Below are 17,021 nucleotides of genomic sequence, written 5' to 3' on the forward strand. Positions count from 1 at the left end.
GCTTTATTTATTTACCGACTCTTTTTTTCTAGGAGTTAACTAATGTGAATGGTCATCTCAGCTAATTCAAAAATGAATAGCTTTGCAATGAAGGAAGTATGTAATTTATAACTTAGATATTTATTAAAGTAGTGATCTAAATACTCTTATATTTTTTTACGGAGAAAGTATATACTAATACATCCTATAATGTTCCTTTTACAATCCCGAACACAAGAGATTATAGGAGTATTAGTAAAACCTCTCGTTGTCGCATGCGTGTTGCAGAAACGAACAATACACAATTAAACATTTTTTCGAGAACAGAGGCCTGCGACGGCGTAAAAAGTATTTCGTGGACTCTCTGGTAGGTTTCCTGATTTTAGAGTATTTATAGAGACGGAGTTAGGTCAAATGGAGGATCATGGGCCCCACTACCCACCAGGGCGGGCCACTCCTTCATTTTCTGGTGGCCTCCCGAAGCTTCTAGGGTTTCTTATCGCCAGAAAAAAATCTCCAAAAAGTTTCGTGGCATTTGGACTTCGTTTGGTATTAATTTTCTGCAGAGTCAAAAACAATCAAGAAACAGCAACTGGCACAGGGCACTAAGTTAGTAGATTAGCCCCAAAAAATGATATTAAGTTGCTTATAATGTACATAAAATATCCATTGATATTATAATAGCATGGAACAATCAAAAATTATAGATACGTTTGAGACATATCACGGGCACACGCGGAGGAGGTGCGACACCGGAAGCAGCAGTTCATGCTAGAGCAGCGCCTCAACCTGGCCTACGTGTCAGGCGCGGCTGGCGGAGGCCATGGCGCTCTCCGCTGCCGATGACTGTGTCGTCCTGCAGTTGGCCCCGTCGTCCCCCGAGCCGATGTTGACCCCCGTCGTCAAGCCCGAGGGCTACACATGGACCGGGTACGTCTGCGAGTGGGTCAACGTGCCTCCCGTCTGGTTTGGGGCAACGCCGACCCAGGAGCAGATGTACTTGGAGCAATGGCGGCAGCGCAGGCTCACGGAGGAGCACCGTGAGGGCGACTACCTCGAGCAGCTGGAGCGCGACACCGAGGAGGAGCGCCGCGAGGCGGAGGAGGAGGAGCGCCTTACCCGCGGTGGCGCAGCCCAGCCACCGGCGGATGACGTTGCCGCAGCCTGGGAGACGGCATTCCCGTGGGCTGGCCTGATACGTCTCCAACGTATCTATAATTTATGAAGTATTCTTAGCATGTCTATAGTATTTTTACATGATTTTAGTATGGTTCGATTAGAACTAACCCGGACTGACTCTGTTTTCAGCAGAACTACCATGGTGTTGTTTTTGTGTAGAAATAAAAGTTCTCGAAATGCGCTAAAAATCAACGGGGAATATTTTTGGAAAATATAAAAAATACTAGAACGAAAAGCTACCGGAGGCAAGTCCCGAGGCCACCACGAGTGTGGAAGGCGCGCCTGATACGTCTCCAATGTATCTATAATTTTTGATTGTTTCATGCTATTATATTATCTGTTTTTGAATGTTTAATAGGCATTTATATGCTATTTTATATTTTTTTGGGGACTAACCTATTAACCAAGGGCCCAGTGATAGTTTCTGTTTTTTTGCCTATTTTAGAGTTTCGCAGAAAAGGAATACCAAACGGAGTCCAAACGAAATGAAACCTTCGTGATGATCTTTCTTGGACTAAAAGCAAACCAGAAGACTTGGAGATGAAGTCGGAGAGGCAACAAGGCGGCCACGAGGCAGGAGGGCGCGCCCAAGGTGGTAGGGCATGCCCCCCACCCTCATGGGCCCCTCATAGCTCCCCTGACCTAGTTCCTTTGCCTATATATACTCTTATACCCTGAAAACATCCAAGAGAGCCACGAAACCACTTTTCCACCGCCGCAACCTTCTGTACCCATGAGATCCCATCTAGGGACCTTTTTCGGCGTCCTGTCGGAGGGGGATTTGATCTCGAAGGGCTTCTACATCAACACCATTACCTCTCCGATGAAGCGTGAGTAGTTTACCACAGACCTACGTGTCCATAGAAAGTAGCTAGATGGCTTCTTCTCTCTCTTTGATTCTCAATACCATGTTCTCCTTGATGTTCTTGGAGATCTATTCGATGTAATATTCTTTTGCGGTGTGTTTGCCAAGATTCGATGAATTGTGCATTTATGATCAAGATTATCTATGGATATTATTTGGTTATTCTCTAAATTCTTATATGCATTATTTGATATTTTTGCAAGTCTCTTCGAATTTTCGGTTTAGTTTGGCCTACTAGATTGATCTTTCTTGCAATAGGAGAAATGCTTAGCTTTGGGTTCAATCTTGTGGTGTCCTTTCCTAATGACAGTAGGGGCAGCAAGGCACGTACTGTATTATTGCCATGGAGGATAAAAAGATGGGGTTTTCATCATATTGCTTGAGTTAATTCCTCTATATCATGTCATCTTACTTAATGCGTTACTCCGTTCTTTATGAACTTAATACTCTAGATGAATGCTGGATAGTGATCGATGTGTGGAGTAATAGTAGTAGATGCAGGCAGGAGTCGGTCTACTTGACACGGACATGATGCCTATGTTCATGATCATTGCCTAGATATCATCATAACTATGCGCTTTTCTATCAATTGCACGGCAGTAATTTGTTCACCCACCGTAATATTTGCTATCCTAAGAGAAGCCACTAGTGAAACCTATGGCCCCTGGGTCTCCTTTCCATATTATTAAATCTCTTTTACATCTTACTAGTTTTTGACCTACTAATTTGCAATCTTTTACTTCTATAAACTAAAAATACCAAAAATATTTACTTTGCCGTTTATCTATCTCTATCAGATCTCACTTTATCAAGTGACCGTGAAGGGATTGGCAACCCCTTTATCGCGTTGGGTGCAAGTTGTTGATTGTTTGTGCTGGTATTCGGTGACTTATGCGTTGTCTCCTACTGGATTGATACCTTGGTTCTCAAAACTGAGGGAAATACTTAAGCTAGTTTGATGCATCACCCTTTCCTCTTCAAAGGAAAACCAACGCAAGCTCAAGAGGTAGCAGCGCCCTACCCCCGGGAGGGTGCTCCTACCTCATGGACTCCCCGTGGGCCTCCTTGACGTGAAAACGACGCCAACCCCTCTTATAAATCCTAAAAAAACGTAACAGAAGAGAGATCGGAAATTCCGCACACCGACCCATCATTACTCCACACTCGCTATTTATAATACTTAAGTAATATATTCTAACTTTATGACAACAACACCTACTTTTATATTCTAGCTCTCCGATATCATGCAAAATTATCCTCTTCATACCCATAACATAGTTTTATTTCTCGTTTCTAGTTGGAAGCAAACGTTCGGTGTATGTAGAGTCGTATCAGTAACAGATAGGGCTTGAGAGAATATTGATCTTACCTTTAGCTCCTTGTGGGTTTGACACTCCATACTTATCACTTTCATCTTTGGAAATTGCTATGATGATTCCCTGCACTTGGGGATTATCAAGCTCTTTTCTGGCGCCGTTGCCGGGGAGCAATAGCGTGGGGTTGATATTCTTGTGTATGCATGTTTGCTTTCTTCACTAAGTAGTTTTGTTTTCCCTTTTGTTTATGTTTAGCTGTGGGTGAAACAAACAAAAAAATTAAAAAAATTGAAAAAAATACTTATCTCTTATGCCTAAAAAGTTTTTTTCAAGAAGAGAAGTGATGGGAAAGTTATGCATTGGAGAAGTGAGGGTCGACCTTGAACACTTGTGTTCATGCTCATGGAAACAATGTAGAATTTCATGGAAGTTTCTTAGAAAATAATTATCCTCTTGTATTTATCCTTTATATTATAAAAATAATATGCCAATATTTGGTTTTAGGATGTCTAGATTGCTTGTTTGCTATGTGCAGTGCAAAAACAGAAACTCTGGCTGTAGCGCGTGAATTTACATTTTTTTACTGGGATGTCAAATGCTTCTGAAATTTTTTGCACAATACTTCTATACAATTTTTTTAGATTTTCCTATTTTTTTAGAATTTTTGGAGTTACACAAGTATACGAAGTTTCCAGATTACTATAGATTGTCCTGTTTTTGACAGATTCTTTTTTTCTATGTGTTGTTCACTTATTTTGATGAATCTATGGGTAGTATCGGGGGTATGAACCATGATGAAGTTGGAATACAGTAGATATAATTCTAATATTAAATTGGAATGAGTTTACAACAGTACCTAAAGGTAGTGATTTGCTTTATTATACTAACAGATCTCACAAAGTTTTTGTTAAGTTTTATGTGGATGAAGTGTTCGAAGAACGAGGAGTTACTGATGTGAGAAGAATAAACAGAGGCAAGAGTTCAAGTTTGGAGATTCCCAAGGCACCCCAAGTAAATATTTCAAGGATACTCAAGCATCTAAGCTTGGGGATGCCCCGGTTGGCATCCCATCTTTCTTCTTCAACAATTATCGGTATACCTCGGTTTTTGTTTTGTTCACATGATTTGTGTCCTTTGTGTTTTTCTTTTTCTTTAATAACCATGCTATTATGAGTTAGCCCTTCATTGATTTATAGAATGCTTCATGTGCTTCATTTATATCTTTTGAGTATGACCTTATAGAATGCTCTTTGTGCTTCACTTAAATCTTTTGAGTATGGTTTTATAGAATGCTTTGTGTGCTTCACTTATATATAGTTGGATAATTGTTAATCTATATTAATTGTAGAATGCTCCATGAACTTCACTAATATCTTTTGGAGTATGAATAAGATTATCATCGAAAGTGGGTTTGGGAGAGTGTCAACTTTAGGAAGTAATGATCCCACTGTTTTGGAGGGTGTTGAATCTTAGTGTGATATTTATGAAAGTGAATTTGGAGAGGTCTTAACTTTATTTAGTATTGATTCCACTATTCGAAAGAGGTTCCAATTGATTATGAGAAAAAAGTTACTATCTATGATGTTTATTGTGACGACATGTATGCTATGAAGAATAATGTTAACCATGAAACCTATCATCATGATTTTAATTTTCAGTTGGATTATGCCTCACATGATAGTTATTTTGTTGAGTCTGCTCCCACTATTTCGAATGAGAAGAATATGCTCATGTGGAGAGTAGTAAAATTTCTATGCTTGTAGATCATGAAAAGATTGCTTTATGTGATGATTATATTATTGAATTTATTCATGATGCTACTGAAAATTATTATGAGGTAGGAATATATGTTTGTTGAATTGCACTAATATTAAGTTTCCTCTCTATGTACTTAAAGTTTTGAAGTTATGCTTGTTTTGCCTTCCTATGCTAGTTGACTCTTTTTTGTTGGGAAACATAGCATGCAATTTCAAAATATTTCCTATGCTCACGCAAGATCTATCAAGGAGATGCATAGCAATGAGAGGGGGAGAGTGTGTCCACGTACCTGTAACATCCTAATTTTCAATTTGGATGTTATTTATAGATCATTCATATGCATCCATGATTTATGCATTTGCTTCATTTGTTTTAGTTGAATTTTGATCCAAGAGACCTTAAGCAACTCAAGGACCAATTTAGAGAGTTGGAGGTTTCCCAAAAAGTCCATTTTTGATTTATCAAAATTTGGAAAACTGGATCAATTTGTTTATTCAAAATTCTTTTCCAATTATTTTTGCAAATAAATAAAATAAAGAGAGAAGATAAAATGACTTCTTCAAAAACAGCAAAGAAATATTGGAAATTGAAATTTGAATTTTGAGATATTTTATTTGATTTTATTTGCAAGTTTATTTATTTTTATTGCGGAGTAATTAGTACTAATAAGTTTGTTTTTAGTTTAGGCATTTAGGCCAAGAAAAATGTTCACTAGGTCATTAATAAGGCCATATTAATATGTGGATTTTTCTGGTATTTTTAGATATTTATTTATTTTAGTTTTGCGTGTTTTTCTTCTCTTAAAAATGTTTTAAAAAAAGTCTACGCCGAACTGGGCCGGCCCAGCTCCGCCAGGCTGCGGCCCAGCCGCCCGTGACTGACTCCGGCCAGGAGTCCGGCCGTCGCCCGCCTCGCCGTCGCCGAGTTCGGCTCGGTCACGCCGTTCCCACCGCCTTGCACCCTCCTCCAAGCCGAGGCCCCCGGCTCCTTTAAATACCGGAGCCCCCGGCCCCACTCTTCTCCACATCGCCCGCACCGCCGCCACATTTCATCGCCAGCGCCACCGCCGCCCTTCGTCGCCCGCGCCGCAAGCCGCCCATGCCGCACCCCGCCAACGACGCCACCCCGCAAGCCGTCGTCGCCGCTGACCCCGATGTCGCCGCCCCGCTCAATCCATTGCCACCGCTGCCGTTTGCCTCGCCGCCGTTGACCACCGCCGCCGCCGGTAGCCCCCAATCCCCTCTCGCTCGTCCGATCTGGATCCAACGATCTAGATCGCGTATGTTTTTTTGAGACGTTTTCTTTATTTAGCGGACGTTCATCCATTAGTCTTCGGTAGCGAACGGTTTTTGTTCGTTAGGTCTCTATAGCGAATGTTCGTTCGTTAGATTTCTCTTTTTCTTTTATTTATCTTCCAGGGACCTATTCGTTAGTTTTATTTACAGTTTAGTCATGCGTTTCAAACTAGCACTACTTTTTACTCGTTTTCCCAAATTCGACAAAACCAACGCCAAAATCTTTAGAGCGATCCCATCTATCCAGTAAACCAACTTAAACATATTTTTGAAATTTAAAATTTGAATTTTTTTTTCAAATTTGAGTTTGAACTTCTTTTGATCGTATCTTGAGTTTCGTAGCTCCGTTTTAGTTGATTCTTTTTGCAAATTGAAGCTAATCACACGTACCTTCTGTTAAGATCTAATCCTCATAATTATAATACTGTTAAATTTTTTTCCTATTTAGATTAGTTATTTGCTTGTATTTGAGTTTTCCGAATATTTTCTTCGATTCTCTTTGCATCTTTTGCTTGAGTGCTTAGTATGCTATTGTTTGTTTATGGTAGATTTTTCGGAGTGCGGAGCTTGTTACTATGAATCTCTAGAGTTTTTCGATCGTCCACAAGGCAAGTTACACTTTGATCATACTATTTTATACCTAGTTTTTACTATGAATTAGTTACACCCTCACAGATTTGCATGAGTAGGTTTGGGAACATGTGGTTTGGTTGTAGTACATGAGGTAGGAACCTTTTACCTTTGATCACCCGGGAATATACGTTATGCTCATAAATTGCTTAGCCATGCACGTAGATGGGGATTGGTTTGTGTGATTCATGCAAGTTGCGAGAGATAATAATTTTGGACCACATTAAGGTGGCAACTTTAATACACATCTGGGTGGATTGTTTGGGGCACCTGCAGAAACCAGTGCTTGACCATGGGAATCCCGGAGTACCCATGTGATTACCCTAGGTCCGCCACCCAGGCTCAAAGGGATCATATGATATTTCATGCCTAGAAACTTCCGTGTGCAGCCACAAGCCATTATGGGCTCTGGCATAGTTGAGTAAGTTGTGTGACCTCTTTCAGTGGTAGACTAGCAGATGTAGGGGAAAGTAAGTGTACCCGTCTACCCAGAGTAAAGAGTTAATGCTTCAGAAAGACTATGTATCAATCTTCCGATCATGGATGTGGTCGAGTCTTGTGGGGATAAGTGCACAAACCTCTGCAGAGTGTACAAACTAATCATGGTTAGCCGTGTCCCTGGTTATGGACAATTTGAGTATCTAGAAGTGAATTATTTGTTGATCTCATCACTCTATTTAATTGATGTATTGGGTTTATTATTTATACTTTGTAGTTTTTTGGGATTGAGTTGGAGGAACCTTGTCAATAATGGCATAAACTTGGTAGTAAATAAAAATGTATTCCTTTGTTGTAGGAAAAATTAGCTTTTTGCAAAAATTAAACTTAGAGCTTCCACCAGCCAAATATGCATGTAGATATAGTCTCTTTCATTCATTTTCTCTATAGTGTAACTCTGCCAGCATATTCCATGTGCTAACCTACACGACTGCAACGTCTCATGTTGCAAAGTTTTCCGACGAAGAATAAGGTGCGCTAGGTCATTGTCATGCACTCAGTTATGTCCTGGAGTTGATGGACTCATTTATCTTTGAAGCTTCCGCAGTTACTTTATTTAGATGGCCTTCAGCCATATTTTTGTAATAAATACTCTTTGTGAGGACCTCGATGAATTAAGTGTGTGATTGAACTCTGTTATAATTCCTCGAGTATTGTGTGTGTTAGCATACTGATCCAGAGATGACACTTAAGCACAGAGACTTCGAACCATTGTGATCGGGTCGCTACAAGATGGTATCAGAGCATGCATTGACTGTAGGATGCGACCACTAGGAAAAGCCACAGGATACTCTTGCCTATTCATTTCTAATCATCCTCTATTTCTACTCTATAGATGTCGGACCCCAGGAACAAGTTCACTCAGCTGGATGATGACACCCCTTTCGGACGATGCTACCTCTTGAGCATGTGTTGGTTTTCCCTTGAAGACGCCGCCGCCTTTCGGACGATGCTACCTCTATTTATACCATAAGTATTTCCCTCAGTTTTGCAAACCAAGGTATCAATCCAGTAGGAGACGACGCACAAGTCACCTAGTACCTGCACAAACAATCATGAACCTTGCAACCAACGCGAGAAAGGGGTTGTCAATCCCATCATGGTCACTCGTAAAAGTGAGATCTAATAGAGATAATAAAGTAAATATTTTTGGTATTTTTGTTGTATAGATTGGAAAGTAAAGATTGCAAAATAGTAAACGAGATGTGATATAATGGAAAAGAGATGCAATATAATGAAAAAGAGACCCGGGGGCCATAGGTTTCACTAGTGGCTTCTCTCGAGATAGCATGTATCACGGTGGGTGAACAAATTACTGCCGAACAATTGATAGAAGAGCACAAATATATGAAGATATCTAAGGCAATGATCATGAATATAGGCATCATGTCCGTGTCAAGTAGACCAAAACGATTCTGCATCTACTACTATTACTCCACACATTGACCGCTATCCAGCATGCATCTACAGTATTAAGTTCATAAGAATGGAGTAACGCATTAAGCAAGATGACATGATGTAGAGGAATAAACTCAAGCAATATGATATAAACCCCATCTTTTTATCCTCGATGGCAACAATACAATACGTGTCTTGCTGCCCCTACAGTCACTGGGAAAGGACACCGCAAGATTGAACCCAAAGCTAAGCACTTCTCCAATTGCAAGAAAGATCAATCTAGTAGGCCAAACTAAACCGACAATTCGAAGAGACTTGCAAAGATATCAAATCATGCATATTAGAATTCAGAGAAGAACCAAATAATATTCATAGATAATATTGTTCATAAATCCATAATTCATTGGATCTCGGCAAACACACCGCAAAAGAGTATTACATCGAATAGATCTCCAAGAACATCGAGGAGAACTTTGTATTGAGAATAAAAGAGAGAGAAGAAGCCATCTAGCTAATAACTATGGACCCGAAGGTCTGTGGTAAACTACTCACGCTTCATCGGAGAGGCTATGGTGTTGATGTAGAAGCCCTCCGTGATCTAATCCCCCTCCGGCAGATCGCCGGAAAAGGCCCCAAGATGGGATCTCACGGGTACAGGAGGTTGCGGCGGCGAAAAAGTGGTTTCGTGGCTCCCCTTGATGTTTCTAGGGTATAAGAGTACATATAGCCGAAAAAAGTAAATTGGTGGAGCTACGAGGGGCCCATGAGGGTGGGGGCGCGCCTAACCCCCTCTTGCCTCGTGGCCTCTATCGGTGTCAAAACCGGCGGATCTCGGGTAGGGGGTCCCGAACTGTGCGTCTAAGGCTAATGGTAACAGGAGGCGGGGGACACAATGTTTACCCAGGTTCGGGCCCTCTCTATAGAGGTAATACCCTACTTCCTGCTTGATTGATCTTGATGAATATGAGTATTACAAGAGTTGATCTACCACGAGATCATAATGGCTAAACCCTAGAAGCTAGCCTATGATTATGATTGTTGTTGTCCTACAGACTAAACCCTCCGGTTTATATAGACACCAAAGGAGGGCTAGGGTTACACAAAGTTGGTTACAGAGAAAGGAATCTACATATCCGAATCGCCAAGCTTGCCATCCACGCAAAGGAGAGTCCCATCCGGACACGGGAAGAAGTCTTCTATCTTGTATCTTCATAGCCCAACAGTGCGGCATATGTATATAGTCTAGCTGTCCAAGGACCCCTTAGTCCTGGACTCCCTCGGTAGCCCCTAAACCAGGCTTCAATGACGATGAGTCCGACGCGCAGATTGTCTTCGGCACTGCAAAGCGGGTTCCTTCTCCGAATACTTCAAAGTAGATCTTGAACACAAGAATCATGTCCGGCTCTACAAAACAAACTCCACATACCACCGTAGAGAGTATAACATTCCATGAGTCCTATCCATCGACAACTTTTTGTAGCGTGACATCACGCCATGGCCCGGTCATTATTCGAACCGTTTTTTAGCCTGCCCCTCCGTATTTCGAGGTGCGGTTTCATTGGCACGTCTTGTCAAAGCAGAGATCGTGTCCCCTTATCACGGGATTATCATCAATACGGGCATGGGTAACCCAACTGTGCCATTTGCATGGCGCTCGAGGAATAAGCAAGTTTTAAGGCGAGCAGGGAGGCGTATTACTTTTACTGCCTTTATAAAGGGATAAGGATTCATCCTAGTTCACCCACGCCTTCTCCTTCCTCTGCCCATCCATTCTCGAGCTCCAGCACCCAAGCTCTCACCTTCTCCACCCAAAAAAGCACTCCAATCATGTCCGAATCTAGAGCAGGAGGCAAGTGGATGGCCTCCTCCATCAAGGAGAAGGACATCAAGAAGCTCCGGGAGGCCGGGTACCTGGCCAAGGAGGTCACCCATCGGCTTCCGGCCAAGGGACAAATCGTCCCCACCCCAGAGCCCCAGGAAAGGGTAGTGTTCGTCTCTCACTTCGTCCGTGGGCTGGGATTTCCCCTCCACCCATTCGTCCATGGACTGATGTACTATTACGGGCTGGACTTCCATGATCTGGCCCCCAATTCCATCCTCAATATCTCGGTCAGCAAGCAGAGTGCGGAGGTGCCATGGTGGGCAATATGCCCAATGTCACCTGGCCTGAAGGCTCCTTCGTCGAGACTGTCAAAGGATGGCAGTCGGGGTGGTTCTACATCACCGAGCCGCGTGACACCAAGTGGGTCGCGGCTCCCGTATTCCGGTCCGGAGTCCCGATGCGGCTCACCTCCTGACAAGAGAAGGGCCTGACCTGGTCTTCCTCGGACGAGCTGACGACGCTCCAGACGCGCGTCAAGAACATGATAAACAAGAGAATCAAGCTCGTCAACGTGATCCATGTGATGCTTGTTCGCCGGATTCTTCCGTGCCAAAGCCGGACTTGCAATTTATGGGAGTTCGATCCAGCCAAGCACCAGACCCTACTGGAGCTCTTCGGCACGACGCACGAAGATATCTAGAAGGTGCTCTTCAAGGACAACAAGGTGCCGTCGGCCATAGACGAGGATCGCGGGCACGACTCAACCCACCCAGCTAGTCCGGTAAGTTTTTCCATGTTTTCAAGGTGTACCCTTTACTTGCATATTGGAGGAGAGTGTTTGAGCCTCCCTATCGATTTTTTTAGACTTGGACAAAGAAGGCGGAGCAGATCAAGTGTCCGGCTCCGCAGCCCGAAGACCCAGAAATCCCGCTTCTAACAAAGATGCTGGTTCCGGCGCCTTATCAGGTGTCGAAGAAGAAGGCCAAGAAGAATGCCCAGGAGACAAGAGGTGGTCTCCGTCACAAGGGTCGCATCCGAAGACGTCAAAGCTCACTCCTCCGCCGAAGACAACAAGGAAGAGGAGGAGGAAGAAGAAATCCATCTCCCCCCTGTAGGGGGGGGGAGAAAGAACAGGACGACCACCATGCATCTGGAGAACGAGGCATCCAAGAAGGGGAAAGCTTCCCTTCCGGACAGCTCCGTAGTGGCCACCGACAACAACTGGGAGTGGGAGCCCAGGGAGAAGCCCCTGGTCAAATCATGAGTATTCGAACACATTTGTATATCCGGCCTTTCTATCTATTTGTTTTGTCATGTTTGAATCATGTACTTGTAGTCCGACTCGGTCCAACCTTGAGCGGTCCTTATCTTCGGAGGACTCGCTAGACCCGGCCGCGATGGATAGCGGGACCATTCCCTCGACCTCCTCTCCCAAGGACACGGGTGACACTAAGGCGTTGTCCCGAAGGATCCCAGGTCCGGGAGAGAACCCGGAGGCCGTCAGGGAGGCGCCGGAGGGTGAGGCCTCGGCTGTCAGACACATGGGGGAGCAAGCCCCCAAGGGGACTGACGATGGGGGCCATATACAATTTGGCCCCCAACCGAATACTATTCCGAAGACCTATACGGCTCCAGAATCAGGCAAGCAACCCTTCTCGAAAGAAGGGGGTGTGCCTATTCCGCTGGTGACCTCTGTCTAGCCAGAGGTGCCGAATACTTTGCTGGAAGCGCTGCGAGGTGCTTCCATTGTAGAAGAACACCGTACCCTCATGGGTACAGTGATTGAGAGGATCTAGTCCGCAAAAAGCAGGCTGACCGAAGCCTGCACTAGCCTTCTAACAGGCTTTGAGGTAAGCAATATAATTGTGTAAAAATAATGTCACAGTATGGACAGTAGCCCCTGATACTCTGTTCGGTGTTCGGAAAGAAAAACCGAATAGAGGATCAAATAATTTTCGTAGGAGACTAATAAAAAATGTCTATGTGAATAAGCAGGCGTCACTGCTGGCTGCAACCTTTCACACTGCAGAAGTCTCCGAACTGAAGCGGAGTCTGGAACGGGTCGAGGAAGAGCTCGGCCTTGTGAAGAAGCAGTTAGAGGACAACAAAGGTATGCATTGATCCTTATCTAAATTCAGATATGATGAACGATTTGTTGTGACTGAAGTGTCATAATATTTGTTAGGGGCAATGACCGAAGTAACGACCCTCAAGAAGGCGCTGGCCAAGGCCGAGGACAAGGCGGCCAAGGAGCGGGCTGCACGCGAAAAGCATGAGGCCCGGGTCAATGAGGTCCAGCAAGAGCTCCAGGATGCAGTCAAGAGGTGCGAGTCCTTGGAGCGTGAATTTAAGGAGCAAGAGTCCGAACTTGCCAAGGCCCACCAGAGCACACAAGATGCCTGAGCCGAAGCCAAGGGCACCCTCCAGGAAATCCAGGTGGCCAAGAAAATCACGGCGGGTAAGGCTTTCATTATGCAGAGCAAATATGTGAAGGAAAGGTTCCTTTTACTTACCCAGATTTGGAGCTCTCCAAGGGCGTTTGTGGATCTGTTGCGCGGCATGTCAGACGCTGCAGAATTCTACCAAGCCGAAGAGGGGAGCTCTAGGAGAAGCTATTCTGGTCGCAATACCTTGCGCCAGAACATCCGGTGCCCTTTAGCGATCAGCTGAAGCAATTGGTCGAGCTGCATAGGGCGGCCAAACTAGCCATGAAGGATTTGATAATCCGGCTATGGTCTGTCGAAGCCATTCCTAGCAGCTACTTCGGACTCGTGAAGCGGCTGGTCAGTGCCTGCCCTCGGCTTGACGCCATCAAGCGTTCGGTCTGCATTGAAGGTGCGTGGATGGCCTTCGCCCACGCCAAGATGCACTGAGCGAAGATGGATGCCACAAAGCTGATGACCGAAGGACCGCCCGTGGGCAAGTACCATCGCACGCCCGAGCTATACTATGATAGTGTCCTGGAGGGACCCCGCCTTGTGGCGGAGCAGTGTGCTAAGGATATCATGTTCCCATGAATACACTCATGTTTATCCTGTCCTGTAATATGAAACAGATTCGCTATGTAATATAATGTTTGTTATTTAAAACTTCACCTCCTGCGTGGCCGTTTTATTAAATCTGAGACTTGGCCAGTCGTCGGCTTCTGCCCCCACGTAGGTAGTATGGGGGTGTTCAGGATAAATCTAAACACTCTTTATCCAAGGTTTTGGTCCTTTAAGGAGGTGTTTAGCGCAACGAACTAGGCAATCAGACTATTTGGCTTTATCATTCTCACTTAGCCATAGGAGTTTGACGAGAAAATTTTTGGTGTAGCCCCTGGTGTTCGGAAATTTGAACTTGGGGCGCGATACATGCCTAATCGGATAAAAACCGATCCATCACATAATGCAGAAAAAAATCGCTAAAGATTTGTAACCTCTCGAATAGCTGACTAGCTCTCGCCGCATCATGATAGTAAGTTTTTGGCTTTCTCTACTGAGGTGCTCATCTGGAAGAACCAGGACACAATCACAGTAGTTCTCCCTTTACTACCCTAGCCGATATAGCGGAACATAGGGTAGCAAGCACAGGAGTCGGGCAACCCAACTATTGACCCAAGACATGATTCGGAGTCGATGCATATAATGCTACAATTCGGAGTGCCGAACTACCGTAAAAGTGTTCGGACTTTCTTGCCGTATTATGGAGCGTAATGAAGCCCCTGGCGAATTAAGTCGTACAGAGTGTACAGGCGCAATTGATAAGAATATATAAAGAAAGGGAAAAATCAAGTAATAAGCTGATGCTGCAAATATTGAGTCGCAAACTATTTTCCATTGTAATTTGATTAATACGCCAAGGAGTACTTATATAAGTAATGCGATAAGCAAATAAGGCTATTTGACATGCCATGACCAAGGGCGAGCTGCGTGCGGGTTTTTAAAACAGGTATAACGATCGTTAGCAGAGACCACCTGGGTGTTCCCTTGTACATCAAAGCTTCTTGCCTTCTTGGTGTATCCGTCCCTTGATAGGTCCACTGATCAGGTTATCAGAAAAGGCCTCGGAAAGAGAAGAACCTGAGAAAAATAAAAGGTAAAGGTATGCGGGTCTAGGAGCGATTGAGCCGCATTACGGACCACGGTCTTAGCCGTGCCTACGGCCATGCCCATGGTATTTTAAGTGCGTAGTTATGTACGCGCGGCACAAGTATCGCCGCTTGAATGGGAGTGGGGCGGAGGCCAAATTGCTAGTCAAGCTCTGGACGAGCTAGACTGTCCTGCTGCAGAGTAGTTCAGACTCTCTTAACGGTGTCCGGGAGTTTTACTGCCGAATTGAAGTTCTACCTAAAAAGGCTGCTCTATACTTCTACTGCAAGGGCCACGTTGTGCTCCTCGGTACGGAGGGAGCGTTCCGTGTTCCCATTGACTGTTATAACACCGCGTGGTCCGGGCATCTTGAGCTTGAGGTAAGCGTAGTGTGGTACCGCATTGAAGCGAGCAAATGCGCTTCGTCCGAGCAGTGCGTGATAGCCACTGCGGATGGGGACGATTTAGATGATAAATTCTTTGCTTCAGAAATTATCTAGGGATCCTAAGACCACTTCCAGTGTGATTGAGCCTGTACAGCAGGCATCTACACCTGGTATGGCACCTTTAAAGGTGGTTTTTGTAGGCTGGATCCTTGAGGGATCGATGCCCGTTTTGCGCACTGTATCCTGATAGAGCAGGTTCAGGCTGCTACCGCCGTCCATGAGGACTCGCGTAAGGTGGAACCATAAATGATTGGGTCAAGGACTAGTGCGGCTGAACCGCCATGACGGATACTGGTCGGATGGTCCCTGCGGTCGAAGGTGATCAGACATGACGACCATGGGTTGTACTTTGGGGCGACTGGCTCCATAGCATAGATGTCCCTGAGTGCGCGCTTCTGCTCCCTCTTCGGGATATGGGTAGCGTATATCATATTCACCATTTTGACTTGGGGAGGAAACTTCTTCTGTCCCCCTGTGTTCGGTGGTCGTGGTTCCTCGTCATCGTCCTTGCTTTGCGACCCCTTCTCCTTGTTCTTGGTGTTTAACTTGCCGGCCTGTTTAAAAACCCAACACTCTCTGTTGGTATGATTGGCTGGTTTATCAAGAGTGTCGTGTATTTGACATGGACGATCGAGTATGCGGTCCAAACTGGACGGGCCTGGATCATTTCTCTTAAATGGCTTCTTCCGCTGACTGGACTTAGAGCCACTAAATCTGGCGTTGACAGTCGTGTCTTCGGTGTTGTCACAGTTACTTCGACGCTTGTGTCTGTTGCGTCGGGGCTTGCCGTTGCTATTCCTGGCTTCAGAAGTGCCAGGTTCGCCTGTGTTGTTATTGCTACGGGCTAGCCAACTATCTTCTCCCGCACAAAAGTGGGTCATGAGTGCCGTAAGGGCCTCCATGGACTTTGGCTTTTCTTGGCCGAGGTGTCGGGCGAGCCATTTGTCACGGATGCTATGTTTAAAGGCCGCTAAGGCTTCAGCGTCCGGACAGTCGATGATCTGGTTCCTTTTAGTTAAGAACCTAGTCCAAAATTTCATGGCCGACTCTCCGGGCTGTTGAATTATGTGACTTAAGTCGTCGTCATCCGGAGGTCGGACGTATGTGCCTTGAAAGTTGTCGAGGAAGGCATCCTCCAAGTTCTCCCAGCTGCCTATGGAGTTTTCTGGCAGGCTGTTCAACCAATATCTGGCTGGTCCCTTGAGTTTGAGTGGGAGGTATTTGATGGCATGAAGATCATCACCGCGGGCCATGTGAATATGGAGAAGAAAATCCTATATCCATACCGCAGGGTCTATTGAGCCATCATATGATTCGATGTTCACGGGTTTAAACCCTTCTGGGAATTCATGTCCCATTACTTCATCAGTGAAAAAAGGGGGTGTGTGGCACCTCTGTATCGGGCCAAGTTGTGACGTAGCTCGGATGGAGTTCGTCTGCGGTTTTTGGTCCGGACGTGGTTATGTTTATCACGTTCAGTCGGATAGCCATCGTCGCGCATCAGGGCACGCCCTCGCGATCCATAGATTGATCTTGTCTGACCTGCTATGTTTTCCAAGTCACGCCGCAGGTCATGTGTGTATCCCCAAGATGTTGTATTTCCGTTTTTACGGTGAGGTAGTGTGAGCTGGTGTTCGGCTCGAGGTGCCTCTTTGTCTCGACCATGTGGTGGTCGGTCAGCCACATCATGCCTTGGTAGGACGGGCTCTACTGCCTCGTCATCGAACTGTGGTAACAGTTTGCGCTTCAGGTAGCTTTTGGTTGG

This window comes from Triticum dicoccoides, chromosome 5B (genome assembly GCF_002162155.2).
Source record: "Triticum dicoccoides isolate Atlit2015 ecotype Zavitan chromosome 5B, WEW_v2.0, whole genome shotgun sequence".
NCBI lineage: Eukaryota > Viridiplantae > Streptophyta > Magnoliopsida > Poales > Poaceae > Triticum > Triticum dicoccoides.